Here is a 17,615-nt window from a genome sequence, read left to right as displayed (position 1 = left end):
TCACCAACAACTTCTTGTTATAACTCCACATTCCAGCTCACTTCCTCAGTGCCCTGACGGATGAAGGATAGTGTGCCAATAGCTTACTTCACCACCATTCTACCTGCGTCGACTCTCCCAGGGAACCATACGCTCATACCCCAAGCCCTCTCTGTTCTACAACAATCTCCAGGGCCCCACTCTTTGGTAGGTGCACCATTCCAGGTCCCTCCATTTGGTGGAGGGACCTGTGAGTTCCTGAGATCCTGAGTCTAGCCACCTGGGGCTTAGGTCCTGACAGGGCCACCCATGGCAATAAGGTCAAGTGGGATTTTCCACACAAAGAACGATCCAATCAAGATCTCAGCACTGGAGCTGGTGGAAGACAACAGCAGTGATGGGGGAGGGAGGCTGCACTGGTGAAGGATCCCCAGTCAACTTGCATTCCATGTCACTGGACCCTGACCCCGATCTGTCGAGGACCGTGTGGTGGCTGCTCATGCATCAGTCTCCCTGCACTAAATAAATTCACACATCGGCGTTCTCCATTAAGGAAATCCACTCTCAATTCACGGGTTAAGTCCCATGGCGATCAGCAGGTGGTGAAGGGCGCAGGTTATCCTGGATCAGCCTTTAACGTTACTGGAAGAGCCACTAATAGACTGTCCTTTAAGGGAACATCATGTCGACTTGAGTGGCCTTACTATTACTTCTTCTTCTTTTTCATGTGCCTTGCGTGTTACACGCTTGGGCGATCATGTCTCTCCACATTACTATTACTATTACTACCAGGTATGTAAAATCATGAGGTGTAGAGATAGGGGGAATGTACTCAGTCTTTCTTTTAACAGCAAAAAGGAATCAGAACTAAAGGGTACAAATTAAAGATACAGTACTGTGCAAATGTCTTAGGAACATATATATCTAGCTAGGGTGCCTAAGACTTTTGCACAGTACGGTACTAATTTTATGTATTGCACTGTACTGCTGCTGCAAAAACAAAACAAATTTCATGACATATGTGAGTGATGATAGACCCGATTCTGATTTGGGTCTCCATTGTGGACTGAGAGTGGGAACGGGGCAGGGAGAGGGGAATCATGGTTGGGGAAAAGGGGAAGGGAGTGGGAAGGGAGTGGGAAGCATCAGAGAGACATTCTGTAATGATTAATAAACCAATTGTTTGGAATCAAATGACCCTGTCTGATGTCTCAGGGCTGGGCGTGTTTGCACCCGCGTGACCCCCTGCCTTGGCACTCCTTCTCTGCCACCTGTCCCACATCCCTCCCAGGGTGCTCCACTCTTGCCATCCCCAACATCCTTCTTAAAACACTGAGTGTGTGTCTTCAGGTTCCTGTACCCCTTCTTGATGATAACGATGAGAAGGGCACATTTCCTGGGTGATTGGGGTGCTTAATGATGGATGCTGCCGTTTTGAGGCGTCACCTTTTGAAGTTGCTCTCAGTTCTGCAGACGCCATTGCCTATGATGAAGCTAGCTGATTTTATAACTCTCTGCAGCTTTTTCTGATCCTGTGCAGTGGCCCCTCCATACCAGACAGTGATGCAACCAATTAGAATGCTCTCCATGGTACATCTGTAGAAATTTTTGAGGGTCTTTGGTGACACACCAATTCTCCTTAATTATTCTTCTGCACATCACCATTGTAACACATGACTGTTTATGTTACTGTCACGCTTGAAGCAGTCTAGCCATTCTTCTTTGATCTCTCCCAACAACAAGGCATATTCACTAACAGAACTGCCGCTCACTGAACATCTTTTTTTGTTTTTCGCACCATTCTCGGCAAACTCTAGAGACTGTTGTGTGTGAAAATCCCAGGAGATCAGCAGCTTCTCAGATACTCAAACCACCCCAGCTGGCACCAACAATCACTCCACGGACAGCGTTGTTCAGATTACATTTCTTCACCATTCTGATGTTTTGTCAGAAAAACAACAGAACCTCTTGACCATGTCTGCATGCTTCTCTGTATTGAGTTGCTGCCACGCGGTTGGCTGATTAGATGTTTGCATTAATGAGTAGGTGTATAGGGGTACCTAATAAAGTGGCCAGTGAGTGTATAGCCAAGTTCTGGGTCAGACATAACTGAACTGAGTGAAAGCTGCAAGGGTTAAATAGACTCTTACCCTAGGAAGGAGGTGACATTAACATTGCAAACCCAAATCTCCACAGGGATTCATCACTCTTCCAATGAAACTTTGGCAAACATCCAGGGAAAAAGGCATAAGCAGCCATTTCTGCAGGCAGTCTGATCTACACCTGCTGAAGTTTCAGCGGGAGATCTGGAGCGCACCTTCAAACTACGGCTCCAATAACCTAAAAGGGCAGGCAGCTCCTCAAAGCTGGTTAACTTGCTGTAGAGCCTGGTGACAGGGAGGTATGGGCTTCAAGTGCAGAGCAAGACATAAAAATTGATATAAGTTACAATATCTAAACAGTGCAAAGGAGGAATAGTGAGGTAGTGTTGATGGATACGGGCCAAATACAGGTAAATGGAAATAGGTTAGATGGGCAAAGTGGTTGGTATGGGAGAGTTGGGCTGAAGGGCCTGTTTCTGTGCTGTATGATTCTATGAAAGCCACTTATCTAATCAGTCAGAGAGTTTTGTCCCAAAGGCTCCGTGGGTCACAGCACACAGAAGGTGACCGGCATGGATAACTTTACTCACCTCAACAATGAACTGATCCCACAAACTACAGACTCACTTTTCAAGGCCTCTACAACTCCTGTTCTTTTTATCTATCTATATATATATTTAATTATCTGTTATTTATTTATATTTAATAATTATTATTGTTATTATTTTGGTTTTTTTGTATTTGCAGTTGGTCTACCTTTGCACATTGGTTGTTAGTCTTTGTGCGTAGTATTTCATTGATTCTATTGTACTTTTTGTTCTATGGTGAATGCCCGCAAGAAAATGAACCTCGGGGTAGTAGGTGGTGACATATATGAACTTTGAACTTTGGAAGCACCCATACAACACTAATCTCTTTCTCCTCTTCTATTCCCATCACACACTGGTCTTCATCAGTCCAGGCACCGGGTGTACGAGCTGTGATGTTCCAAGAACATGAGACTTCAGAACAGAAGTTGGTCATTCAGCCTGTTGATTCCATTCCATCATGGCTGATTTATTATCCCTCTCTACCCCATTCTCCTGTCTTCACCCTGTATCCTTTGGCACCCAACTAATCAAGAACCTCTGCTTTAAGTATACTCAATGACTTAGCCTCCACAGCCATCTGTGGCAATAAAATCTACAGATTCATCAACCCCTAGCTAGAGAAATTTCTCCTCATCTCTGTTCTAAAGGGATGTCCTTGTCATCTGAGGTTATGACCTCTGGTTCTTGACTCACCCACAAGTGGAAACATCCTCCGCACATCCTTCAATATGCAATAGATTTCAATGAGATTCCCCCATCGTTCTTCTAAATTCTAGTGAATACGGACCTAGAGCCTCAAATGCTCTTCATTTATTAACCTGTTTTTTCCTGGAATCATTCTTGTGAACTTCTCTAGGTCCTCTCTGATACCAGCACATCTTTTTTGGATAAGTGTCCCAAAACTGCTCACAATATTACAAGTGTGATCTGACCAATGCCTTAGTATTACATCCTTGCTCTTATATTTGAGTCCTCTCAAAATGAATGTTTACATTGCATTTGCCTTCCTTACCACCAACACAAACTGCAAGTTAACCTTTAGGAAATCCCGTACAAGGGCTCCAATTTTTTGAATTTTCTACACATTTAGAAAATAATCTATGTTGTTATTCCTTCTACCAATGTGCGTGACCATACACTTCCCTACACCGTATTCCTTCTGCCACTTCTTCACCTGTTCTCCCAATCTGACTAAATCCTGCTGCAAACTCCCAGCTTCCTCAGCACACCTTGCCCTTTGTATAGTCTGCAAACTTGACCACAAAGCCATCAATTCCATCATCCAGATCACTGACATATAACATGAAAAGAAGCGGTCCCAACACTGATCACTGTGATGGTCACTGGCAGCCAGCCAGAATAGGCTCCTTTTATTCTGACTCTTTGCCTCCTGCCAGTCAGTCAATCTTCTATCCATTCTAGTATCTCTCCTGTAATGCCATGGCCGCTCTTCTTGTTAAGGAGCCTCAAGTGCAGCTCTTGTCAAAGACCTTCTGAAAATCCAAGGAAACACTGTCCACAGACTCCCCTTTGTCTATCCTGCCTGTTATTTCCTCAAAGAATTCCATTAGATTTCTCAGGTAAGATTTCCCCTTCAGAAAATCATGTTTTCAGTCTGATATATAATGTGCCTCCAAGTACCCCAAAACCTCATCCTTAATAATGGACTCTAACATTTTCCCAACCACTTAAGTCAGCCTAACTGACCTATAATTACCTTTCTTCAACCTCCCTCCCTTCTTGAAGAGTGGAGTGACGTTTTGCAATCCTCCAGAATCATTCCAGAATCTAGTGATTCTTGAAAGAACATTACTAATGCTTCTACAATCTCTTCAACTACTTCTTTCAGAACCCTGGGGTGTACACCATCAAGTCCAGGTGATTTATCTACCTTCAGACCTCTCAGCTTCCCAAGCACCTTCCCCTTAGTAATAACAACGACATTCATTTCTGCACCCTGGTTCTCTCAAATTTCTGGCATGCTGTTCATGTCTTCCACTTATTAGCTTTGTCCACCATTTCTTTGTCCTCATTTACTAATTCTCCAGCATCATTTTCCATTGGTCCAATCCACTCACGTCACTCTTTTACGCTTTATATATTTGAAAAATAAAACAACTTTTGGTATCCTCTTTTATATTGTTGGCTAGCTTACCTTCATATTTCATCTTTTCTCTCCTTATTGATTTATTGTTGCCCTCTATTGGTTTTTAAAAGCTTCCTTATCCTCTACCTTCCTACTAATTTTGGTTGATTTCCCTTATTGGTCACGGTTGCTTCATCCCACTTTAGAATACTACATCTTTGGGATGCATCTGTCCTTCCGAATTGCCCCAGAAACTCCGGCTATTGCTGTTCTGCCATCATCCCTGCTAGTGTCCCCTTACAATCAACTTTGGCCAGCTCCTCTCTCATGCCTATGTAATTCCCTTTACTCTCTGTAATGCGGATACTTCTGATCTGATTTTATCTTCCTCTCAGTTTGCAGGGTGAATTCTATCATGTTATGGTCACTGTTTCCTAAGGGTTCCTTCGCCTATAAGCTTCCAATCAAATCTGGTTTATTACACAACATCCAATCTGGAATTGCCTTTCCTCCAGAGGCCTCAACCACAAGCTGTTCTCAAAAGTCATCTCGTAGGCATATTTCTACAAATTGCCTCTCTTGAGATTCAGAATCAATTTATTTTTCCTAATCTACCTGCATATTGAAATCCCCCATGACTATCATAACACTCCCCCTTTTACATGCCTTTTCTATTTCCCATTGTAATTTATCTCCCACATCCTGGCTATTGTTTGGAGGCCTGTATATAATCCCCATCAGGGTCTTTTTAACCCTCACAGTTTCCTAACTCTACCCATAAGAATTCTACATTTTCTGATTCTATGTCACCTCTTTCTAAGGAATCGATTTCAGTTTTAAAGAACAGAACCACTCCACCCCTTCTGCCTGCCTTCCTGTCCTTTCAATACGATTTATATCCTTGGACGTTAAGCTCCCAATTATGATTTTCTTTCAGCCGTAACACAGTGATGCCCTCAACGTAATACTCACCAATCTAACTACGCTACAAGATCATCTACCTTATTCCGTATACTCTGTGCATTCAACCATAACACTTTCAGTCCTGTATTCATCACCCTTTTAGATTTTGACCCATTTTGCAGTTGGAGAAGAATTTGATAAGACCACATTCGGCATATCAGTTTTGGTGATCTTTTTTAGATAGCAATGCAGGAGGGAAGTGTTAGATTGAGTTTAATGTAGGTTAAAATGTTGGCACAACATTGTGGGCTAAAGTGCCAATACTGGGAGGAGTTTTCGATGTTCCATCTGTTTGACTTTAAATTCAATATAGTTGAAACCTCTGGGGGGGTGGGGGGGAATGATTGCCCAGGCCACTGTTGAAACAATGCTGAGGGAATTTTAAATCCACCTGAGTCAACTGGTGGACTTAAGTTTAATGTTTCTTCTGCGATACTGTCTTTACTCATAGTTCAATACATTTCACTTTGTTTAATTGATTCAAGTTAACAGTCATCTGTCTTGCAGCTTAGTTCTGGGAATGTGTTTACAGCTGCTTCCCTCAATTATATAAATGACAAAACCACATAATGGTGTGAAAATTTAAATTGAAAGTCTTTACAAGTTAAAGAATAAATCCAGTCTATTGTTTCAGTTTAATATTTCCATATGCTACTCACACATGGCATTCTGGAAATGGCTGTGGAGTGGATGTGGAAATGATGTTTCCTACAGTGGGCAAGTCAGAGACTGGAGGGCACATTGCCTTGGAATACAAGGATGTTCCTTCAGAACAGAGAAGAGGAGGAATTTCTTTAACCAAATGGTTGTGGATACCAAATCATTGGGTGTACTTAAAATGGACGTTGATAGGTTCTTATTGGTAAGGGCCTCAAAGGTTATTGGAAAAAGCTGGAGAATGGGGTTGAGAGGGAAAATGAATCGGTCACGATTGAAGTGTGCTCAATGGGTTGAATGGCCTAATTCTGCTCCTATGTGTGTTTCGTTGTTGGAGCTTCTTATCAGACAGCAGGCTGTAGTTCTGGAGAGAATTTAGCTGAGCTTCCCTTTAAGTGAAAGGAAGAACATAAGAAGTTAAAATTTAGAATTGAAATTTGTTTTATTACTGTCACATGTACTGAGATACAGTGAAAGGGTTGTCTTGCAAACTGTTCATACAGATCAGATTGTTACACAGTGCATTGAGCTAGAAAAAGGCAAAATAATAATAATGCAGAATAAAGGGTAACAACTACAGAGAAAGTGCAGTGCAGGTGAACAATAAAGGGCAAGGCCATAACAAGGTACTTGTTAAGCCGAGAGTGCATCTTATCGTATAAGAGGTCCATTCAGGAGTCTGATAACAGTGGGATAGAGCTGTTACTAAACCTGCTGCTGCAAACAGAGGGGGAGATGAGAGAATGCCGGGGGTGGGTGGGGTCTTTGATTGTGCTGGCTGCCTCACTAAGGCAGCGAGAAGTATAGACAGATCCATATAAGGGAGACTGGTTTCTGTGATGTGCTGAGCTATGACCAGAACTCTCTGCAGTTTCTTGCAGATGCCATACCAAGCTGTTATGCATCTACGTAGTACAAGGTAAAACAGTAACAGAATGCAGGTGAACTGTAATAGCTACAGAAGAGTGCAGTGCAGGCAAAAAGGTTGAAGATCATAACGAGGTAGACTGTGAGGTCAAGAATCCAAGGAAAATATTTAGTAGCCTTACAATGGCGGGGCAGAAGCTGTCATTGAACCTGGTGATACATGGCTTGGTGGTGCAACACCAATTTAGTCAGTTTGCTTGTAGAGTTGTTTGTCGAGACTGGAGGTTAGATCGTAAAAGTTTTGTCACCAGCCAAGGTGACATCATCAGTGCACAATTTGTCTACCGACACAATCGATTGACAGATAACGCATAGCCACAGCTCTACACACCGTCCTTACACACCTGGAGAAGTAGATGCTTATGTGAGAATGCTGTTCTTGGATTACAGTCCAGCGTTCAACACCATTATTCCCTTCAGGCTTGACAAGTAGCTCAGATACCTTGACCTTCATCCTGCTTTGTGCCGCTGGATCCTGGACTTCCTATCAGAATGCCAGCAGGTGGTAAGAGTGGGCTCCCTCACCACTGCCCCTCTGACCCTCAACACAGGTGCCCCTCAGGGCTGTGTACTAAGCACTCTCCTTTACTCTCTGTATACCCATGACTGTGTCGCCACACACAGCTCCAATCTGCTAATTAAATTTGCTGACGACACTACATGATTGGCCTAATCTCAAATAATAATGAGGCAGCCTACAGAGAAAAAGTCATCACCCTGACACAATGGTGTCAAGAAAACAACCTCTCCCTCAATGTCACAAAAACAAAGGAGCTGGTTGTGGACTACAGGAGATATGGAGACAGGCTAACCACTATTGACATCAATGGATCTGGGGTTGAGAGGGTGAACAGCTTTAAGTTCCTTGGCATACACATCACTGAGGGCCTCACGTGATCTGTATACACCAGTTGTGTTGTGAAAAAAGCACAACAGCACCTCTTTTAACTTAGGTGGCCGAAGTTTGGTATGGGCCCCCAAATTCTAAGAACTTTCTACAGGGGCACAATTGAGAGCATCCTGACTGGCTGCATCACTGCCTGGTATGGGAACTGTACTTCCCTCAATTGCAGGACTCTGCAGAGAGTGGTGCGGACAGCCCAGTGCATCTGTAGATGTGAACTTCCCACTATTCAGGACATTTACAGAGACAGGTGTGTAAAAAGAGCCTGAAGGATCATTGGGGACTCGAGTCACCCCAACTACAAACTGTTCCAGCTGCTACCATCAGGGAAATGGTACCACAGCATAAAAGCCAGAACCACTAGGCTCCAGGACAGCTTCTTCCATCAGGCCATCAGACTGATTAATTCACGCTGATACAATTGTATTTCTGTTTTATATTGACTGTCCTGTTGTACATACTATTTATTATAAATTACTATAAATTGCACATTGCACACTTAGACGGAGATGTAATGTAAAGATTTTTACTCATTTTATGAAAGATGTAAGTAAGTAAGTCAATTCAATTCAATTCAGTTGAGTGTTGTTTCTACATTTGTATTTGTCTGACTGGTTGTTCTGATTGGTTGGATGTAGCACCGGCCATTGGGTACCAGACAACCAGATAGCTGAGTGATCCCTGGTTAACAGTTGTTTCCTCGAGTGTCCACGGCTAGTCCCTTGGCCCCAATTCCGCAAACGCATAGATTCATAAATTGTATTCAGTTCAATATGCTTGTTAATAGAGTCTTCCGCTGAGAACCAAGGTTCTAAGAATTCTCTTGATTTCTCATTTAGTGTTTCTGCCAGGATTTTTGTAGTTTCCCAGATGAACTTGTGGCCTTAAGAGAAAATCTGCAGATGCTGGAAATCTGAACAACACACACAAAATGCTGGAGGAACTCAGCAGGCCAGGCAGCATCTATGGAAACGAGTACAGTTGACGTTTCAGGACAAAACCCTTTGGCAGGACTGGAGAAAAAGAAGCTGAGGAGTAGATTTAAAAGGTGGGAGGAGGGGAGAGAGAAGCACTAGGTGATGGGTGAAACCTGGAGAGGGAGGGATGAAGTAAAGAGCTGGGAAGTTGATAGCTGAAAGGGACAGAAGGCCATGGAAGAAAGAAAAAGTGGGGAGCACCGGAGGGAGGTGATGGATGGGCAAGGAGATAAGGTGAGAAAGGGAAAAGGGGATGGGAAATGGTGACGGGGGAAAGGGTGTGGGGCATTACTGGAAGTTTAAGAAATCGATGTTCATGCCATCAGGTGGGAGGCTACCCAAATGGAATATAAGGTATTGTTTCTCTGTCCTTAGTGTGGCCTCATCACGACAGCAGAGGAGGCCACGGATGGATACATCGGAATGGGAATGTGGAGTGGAATTAAAATGATAGAGTGGATAGAGTGTAGACGCTCAGTGAGGCAGTCTCCCAATCTACGTCGGGTCTCACCAATATAGGGGAGGCAACACTGGCAGTACAGAACACGGTAAATGACCCCAACAGACTCACAGGTGAAGTGTCGCCTCACCTGGAAGGACTGTTTAGGGCCCCGAATGGTAGTGAGGGAGGAGGTGCAGTAGTGAGGGGCACTTGTTCCACTTGCAAGGATAAGTTCCAGGAGGGAGATCAGTGGGGAGGGACGACAGATAATGGAGTAGTGTAGGGAGCGATCCCTGCGGAGACACAGAAAGTGGGGGGTGGTGGTGAGGGAGGGAAAGATGTGCTTGGTGGCGGGATCCCATTGGAGGTGGTAGAAGCCTTGAAGAATTATGTGCTGGACGTGGAGGCTAGTGGGTTGATAGGTGAGGACAAAAGGAACCATATCCCTGGTAGGGTGGTGGGAAGATGGGGTAAGAGCAGACATGAGTGAAATGGAAGAGATGCGGTTGAGGGCAGTGTTGATGGTGGAGGAAGGGAAGCCCCTTTCTTTGGAAAAAGGAGGTCATCTCCTTCATTCTAGAATGAAAAGCCTCATCCTGAGAGCAGATGCGGTGGAGATGGAGGAATTGAGAGAAGGGGATGGTGTTTTTACAAGTAGCAGGGTGGGACGAGGTGTAGTTCTTCTTGGTCTTTATGTACTGAGTTGAGTAACAGAGGATGGTGTCTTTTTATGGCTAGCTGATGTTCATGGAGTCTCATGGATAATTTTCTCCCCGTCTGTCCTACAGAGTGTTTGTGGCGGTCTCCATATTGATTTAATATATTATGTTTGTTTTCTCCATGTGGGCTGTTGGATCTATGGCTCTCGAGACGAGGGTTCTGATGGTGGTGCTAGGTTTGTGTGCAATGGAGAAAAAGGAGGTGACATCGTTTCAGGTAGTAACAATGCATCAGGAATGAGAGTGGAAAGGGAAGATAGCCAGGGAAGTAACGAAAGAGGAGTGGAATGACATGCCAGTAGGTGACCAGTGGACAGAGACGGGGAGAAAGATGATGGTGAGGTAGCACCATGCAGGGGAGAGGAGCAGGGCTGGAGTGGGGAGACAGTGGCCAGGTGGAAGATAGATGGAAGAAGTTAAAGGAACACTGAGGGTGAGATTTCTTTGAAACCTATTGAGTATGGAAGGCCTAAATAGAGTGGATGTGGAGGGGATGTTTCCAATAATGGGGGATTCTAGGACCAGAGGGCACAGCCTCAGAATAGAATGACATACCTTTAGAACAGAGAGGAGGAGGAATTTCTTTAGTTCGAGTGCAATGAACATGTAGAATTCATTGTCATAGATTTCTGTGAAGGCCAAGTCATTGGGTACATTTAAAGCGGAGTTTGATAGGTTCTTGAGTAGCAAGGCATCAAAAGTATGGGGAGAAGGCAAAAGAATGGAGTTGAAAGGGGATATAAATCAGTCGTGATCAAATGGCGGAGCAGACTCAATGGGCCAAACGGCCTAATTCTTCTCCTATATCTTATGGACTTATGAGGAGGTATCACCAGGTAAGGGAGGAAAGTGGAGGTGGAGTTGGGAGACAATGGCCAGGTGGATGACAGATGGAGGAAGACAGAAAAAAAATGAGAGTCACATGGAGGAGTGAGGATGAAGGTTGGAGACGGATGCTGGAGGGAGATAGAGGGCTACCCGGAACACAGAGGGCTCCCAGTGCTAAGTAAAAAGAAGATGACAATGGGAACCACTGGGGGAGAGGTGAATAGCAGGTGGAACCCCAGTACCGGGTAGGAAAGGGTGGGTGGGGGGGGGGCTACATGTAGGTAGAACCAGATGGGAGGGAAAGGAAGATATTTACACTTCTCACTACCTTGGCAGAGCAGCTAATGTAATCTAGGACACGCTTGCATCCTGGACATTCTCTCTTCTCTCCCCTCCCATCAGGCAGAGATACAAAAGCCAGAGAGCAAATACCACGGTCAGCGTCTACCCGGCTCTTTACCAGGTTCCAAAATGGACCTGATGAAGGGCCTCAGCCCAGAACATTTATTTTGCTCCTCCGTCAATGCCACCTGACCGCTGAGTTCCACCAGCATTCTGTGTGCATTGCTCTTGAATGGATGCCTTATTTGCCAAGGGATGAACTCGTGATTTCCTGGCTTATTTCATCATCTCTCCTAAACTTTGCCTAACTTTACTTCCAGCTGTAGTGCACTTTCTTTGTAACTGCAGCACAAAATTGTGTTTTCTGTTTTCATTTTTACCACCTTGATGTACTTCTGTATAGAATGATCTGTCTGGATGGCACACAAGCAAGACCTTTTTACTGTATCTCCACGTATGTGACAATAAACCAATCTCAGGCAGAACATTTTGTGATCAGACGTGTTTTTTATTACACATTCTGGACAGCTATAGGAAACTTTCTCATCCTTGGCAGGCAGACTCCTTTTTCACCCTGCCCTGTTAATGACACAATTCGTCACATTTTTGAGGTCAACAAGGACATACCTGTCATCCAGCCGCATTGTGAAGCTGTCCGTATTCATTATTTCTCAGCCATTGTATCCCAGGCGCTGAGAGGGAAAATGGAAAATGCTATTGTTTGACCTGTTGACGCTGAAGGTATAAATATTTTGTTCACACATCAGATATTATCTTTCACCCTGTGGAAACCAGCCCACAGTCCCAACATACACAGTGCAGGGTATGGAAGTAAGCTGAAAGCGTATTGCCACAAATTTCAAAAGGAAAGTTTATTGAAAACATTCATTAATAATTTGGAAACTACCTTTACACATCAATATGAAGTTCAAGTTCAAGGTTACGGTCAGTCAACTGTAAATGTGTACAGTACTGCACAAATTTCTTAGGCACACTAGGAAGTCTAAGGTTTTTGCACAATACTGTAGTCATTTTATGTATTGCACTGTACTGCTGCCATAAGAATAAACACATTTCATGACACGTGTGAGTGATGATAAACCTGATTCTGATGTGGGTCTCTATTGTGGACTGAGAGTGGGAAGGGAGCAGGGAGAGGGGTATTTTGGTTGGGAAAAGGGGAATGGAGAAGGGAGGGAGTAGGAAGCACCAGAGAGACATTCTGTAATGATCAATAAACCAATTGTTTGGAATCAAATGACCTTGCCTGGTGTCTCAGGGCAGCATCCGCATCACCACCCACCCCTGGCACTCCTCTGACACCCATCCCACACCCCTCCCATGGTACTTCAGCCTCACCATTCCCAACATCTTTTACTCCTGCCACATTTATAAACGCAAACAACAGGAATTCTGCAGATGCTGGAAGTTCAAGCAACACACATCAAAGTTGCTGGTGAACACTGCAGGCCAGGCAGCATCTCTAGGAAGAGGTGCAGTCGACGTTTCAGGCCAAGACCCTTCGTCAGGACTAACTGAAGGAAGAGTTAGTAAGAGATTTGAAAGTGGGAGGGGGAGGGGGATGGATGGAGCCAAGAGCTGGACAGGTGATTGGCAAAAGGGGATACGAGAGGATCATGGGACAGGAGGCCTAGGGAGAAAGACAAGGGGGTGGGGGAAACCCAGAGGATGGGGAAGGGGTATAGTCAGAGGGACAGAGGGAGAAAAAAGAGAGTGAGAGAAAGAATGTGTGTATAAAAATAAATAACGGATGGGGTACGAGGGGGAGGTGGGGCATTAGCGGAAGTTAGAGAAGCCAATGTTCATGCCATCAGGTTGGAGGCTACCCAGACGGAATATAAGGTGTTGTTCCTCCAACTTGAGTGTGGCTTCATCTTTACAGTAGAGGAGGCCGTGGATAGACATGTCAGAATGGGAATGGGATGTGGAATTAGAATGTGTGGCCACTGGGAGATCCTGCTTTCTCTGGCGGACAGAGCGTAGGTGTTCAGCAAAGCGGTCTCCCAGTCTGCGTCGGGTCTCGCCAATATATAGAAGGACACATCGGGAGTACTGGACGCAGTATATCACCCCAGCCGACTCACAGGTGAAGTGTCGCCTCACCTGGAAGGACTGTCTGGGGCCCTGAATGGTGGTGAGGGAGGAAGTGTAAGGGCATGTGTAGCACTTGTTCCGCTTACACGGATAAGTGCCAGGAGGGAGATCAGTGGGGAGGGATGGGGGGGACGAATGGACAAGGGAGTTGCGTAGGGAGCGATCCCTGCGGAAAGCGAGGGGGGTGGGGGGGGATGGAAAGATGTGCTTAGTGGTGGGATCCTGTTGGAGGTGGCGGAAGTTACGGAGAATAATATGTTGGACCCGGAGGCTGACATTTACAAACTTGCTCTCTGCTCTACGTTGAGAACTATAGTACTGTGCAAAAGCCTTAGGAGCCCTGGCTCTCTCTATATATATATATGTATGTGTGTGTGTGCGCGCGCGCGCTTAAAACTTTTGCATAGTCCTATTCACTGCGAAACAAGACACTGTTCCTCCGGACCAAGATGTACCAAGTACATGTAACTCACACACAACACATGAACAAATAATAAGGTGTACTTATGGCACAAGTTAAAAAGTAAACTGTATGACGCTACTGGCACTTTATACGTGATGAGACCTGGCTGGTGGTAGTTCAGTAGTCTTACAGCCTGGGAGAAAAAGCTGTTTCCCATCCCAACAGTTCTTGTCCTAAACCTGTGGTACCTCCTGCCTGATGGTAGGGGGTCAAAGAGATTACTGGGTGAATGGGAAGGTTCAATGACAATGCTAAGTGCCCAGAGTATACAACACTCCGGATAAATATCTCTGATGGGTGGAAGAGAGATCCTGATGACCCTCTCAGCAGTTCTCGCAATCCTTTGTAGGGTCTTGCAGCCAGGTGCCTTGCAATTCTCATAGCAGACAATGATAACAGCTGGTCAGAACACCAGCACATATCCACTGTGGGAAAAAACTGTGAAAATCTGATAAGCAGTATCAGAATACCAAGTCTAATTAATGGATTGATCTGAAGTAACACAAGTAATTATGACTTCATCTGTGAACTCTCCCTCTGCATGAAGACATTTATTGAATATAGGAGAAATGAGTAGATCTGTATTAGCAATTTAACAGTTCTGGCTGCCAAAAAGAGACACAAATCTTTTTTCCACTTTAGGTTGTTGTGATCTTCAAGACTGTCTGATAGGCCAATGGAATGATATTCCAGAGGATCGCTTTTATAAAGAGCTGGGTAAATATTAAAGATGAGCTTAATCTGTCACATGTACATCACACCATACAGTGAAATGAATTGTTCGCCTCAAACCAAATCAGTGTGGATTGTGCTGGGCAGCCTGCAAGCATTGCCAGGCTTCCAGTGCCAACATAGCGTGCCCACCACTCACCACATCCAACCCGTATGTCTTTGGAATATAGGAGGAAACTGTATCCCCCGAGGGAAATTCATGTGGTCAGATGGAGGACACACAAACTCCTAAAGACAGTGGCCGGAAACAAATGCTGATTAGTGATCACTGGCGTAGAGTGAATGTGCTAACTGCTTTGCCATTGTGCCACCCCATGGGGACGAAGAGGAAAGCAAAGGGGGGTGGAAGTCATTACGAAGCAACTTCAAAAACTGGGTATTGGGACAATGGAAATGGACAGAATGAGTTTATTTTCACTGGAACATAGCTAGCTGAGGTTTACACAATTATGAGGGGCATAAAAAGGCCAAACAGTCCTTCCAGGTGAGGTGACTTTTGAGTCTGTTGGAGTCATCTATCATATGTGCTCCAGGTGAGACCCCCTGTACACTGGTGAGACCGACACAGATTGGGGAACCCTTTCGAACGCCACAAAGTGCGGGATTTCTGGTGACCACCCATTTCAAATCAACCTCCCATTCCCATTCTGACATGTCAGTGAAATGGCCTCTTCTACCACCATGATAAGGCCTCAGTCAGAATGGAGGAGTAACACTCAGATTACATCTGGGTAACCTGCACCCTGATGTCAGGCCAGCACAGGCAGGCAGCCCCCCAGCTTCCACCCAGTTAACAAGAGTCACCTGCCACTCGTTTCTAACTCATCACCTGCAGCTTATTTAAACCCAACTCTCATCCACAGTCACCAGGAATTCTGCAGATGCTGGAATTTCAAGCAACACACATAAAAGTTGCTGGTGAACGCAGCAGGCCAGGCAACATCTCTAGGAAGAGGCACAGTCGATGTTTTGAGCTGAGACCCTTCGTCAGGACTAACTGAAAGAAGAGCTAGTAAGAGATTTGAAAGTGGGAGTGGGAGGGGGAGGGGGAGATCCAAAATGATAGGAGAAGACAGGAGGGGGAGGGGTGGAGCCAAGAGCTGGACAGTTGATTGGCAAAAGGGATATGAGAGGATCATGGGACAGGATGCCCAGGGAGAAAGAAAAGGGGGAGGGGGGAAAGCCCAGAGGATGGGCAAGGGGTATAGTCAGAGGGAGAAAAAGGAGAGAGAGAGAAAGCATATGTGTATATAAATAAATAACTGATGGGGTACGAGGGGGAGGTGGGGCTTTAGCGGAAGTTAGAGAAGTCAATGTTCATGCCATCAGGTTGGAGGCTACCCAGACGGAATATAAGGTGTTGTTCCTCTAACCTGAGTGTGGCTTCATCTTGACAGTAGAGGAGGCCATCCACAGTCCTTAGTTTCACTCAACCAACTAGCTGGCCTCAACTAGTTGTTCCTAGCCTTGAGTTACATTGTTGCCTTGCTGAGATAAATATCCATTCTCTTGTTTTGTGACCCCTTGTGGCTTTTAGTTTGCAGTTTATTATTTAAGTCATCGCTTACTGCTAAAGCCTCTTTGCTGCTCTGTGTTTGGGTCAAGCCTCCTCTGCAATTCCTGACACCTAATGGCATGAACATCAATTTCTCGAATGTCTGGTATTTCCAAGTCCCGCCCACTGCCTCTCGGGAAAAGTGTTCAGAATTTGCCACAAGGATAAGAAGCAGTAGAACTAACCCAAGTCTTACTGTTCTCTCAAATATCCAACACAGGCACCTGAGCTGAATGGCTCGAACACTCTAAGTGGCATTGACTACATACGTACAGTCAGTGGCCACTTTATTAGGTATCCCTGCAGCCGGGCATCGCAGTAGTGCAGAATTAGCGCAACTCTATTACAGCTTCCAACACTATCTGTGAGGAGGTTGTATGTTCTACCCTTGACTGCGTGGGTTTCCTCCGGGTGCTCCAGTTCCTTCCCACAGTCCAAAGGCACACCAGTGAGCAGGTTAGTGTGGGTTGCTGGACAGTACAGCTCACTGGGATGGAAGGGCCCTTCCCACACTGTATCTCTAAATAAATTAAATAAATAAACAAAACTGCTTGTTAATGCAAATATCTAATCAGCCAATCAAGTGGCAGCAACTCAATGCATGCAGACATGGTCAAGAGATTCAGTTGTTGTTCAGACCAAACATCAGAATGGGGAGGAAATATGATCTCAGTGACTTTGACTGTGGAATGATTGTTGGTGCCAGATGGGGTGGTTTGAGTACCTCAGAAGCTGCTGATCTCCTGGGATTTTCACACACAACAGTCTCTAGAGTTTACAGAAAATGGTGTAAAAAACAAAAAGGCATCCTGTGAGTGGTAGTTCTGTGGACCAAAAGGCCATGGTAATGAGCGAGGTCAAAGGAGAACAGCCAGACTGGTTCAAGCTGACAAGAAGGTGACAGGAACTGAAATAACCATGCTTCACAACAGTGGTGAACTTGCTGAATGCACAACATGTTGAATCTTCAAGTGGATGGGCTACAGCAGCTGAAGACCATGAACATACACTCGGTGGCCATTGTATTAGGTACCTAATAAAGTTGCCACTGAGTGCATAGTATAGTTGGATTTAAGTGGTGTGACACCTACTACAGATTACTAAGAAGCTTCTAGAAAAATACAGAAGTAATTATTCCATAATTCACAAAACAATTTTGTGTATTAGGTGATGATATAAAAATAGAGGCAAGCACAGGAAAGTTAAATGACAAGGAAATACAAGAAAAATAGCA

Source organism: Mobula birostris, chromosome 9, assembly GCF_030028105.1.
Source record: "Mobula birostris isolate sMobBir1 chromosome 9, sMobBir1.hap1, whole genome shotgun sequence".
NCBI classification, from domain to species: Eukaryota; Metazoa; Chordata; class Chondrichthyes; order Myliobatiformes; family Myliobatidae; genus Mobula; species Mobula birostris.
This window is presented reverse-complemented; position numbering follows the sequence as displayed.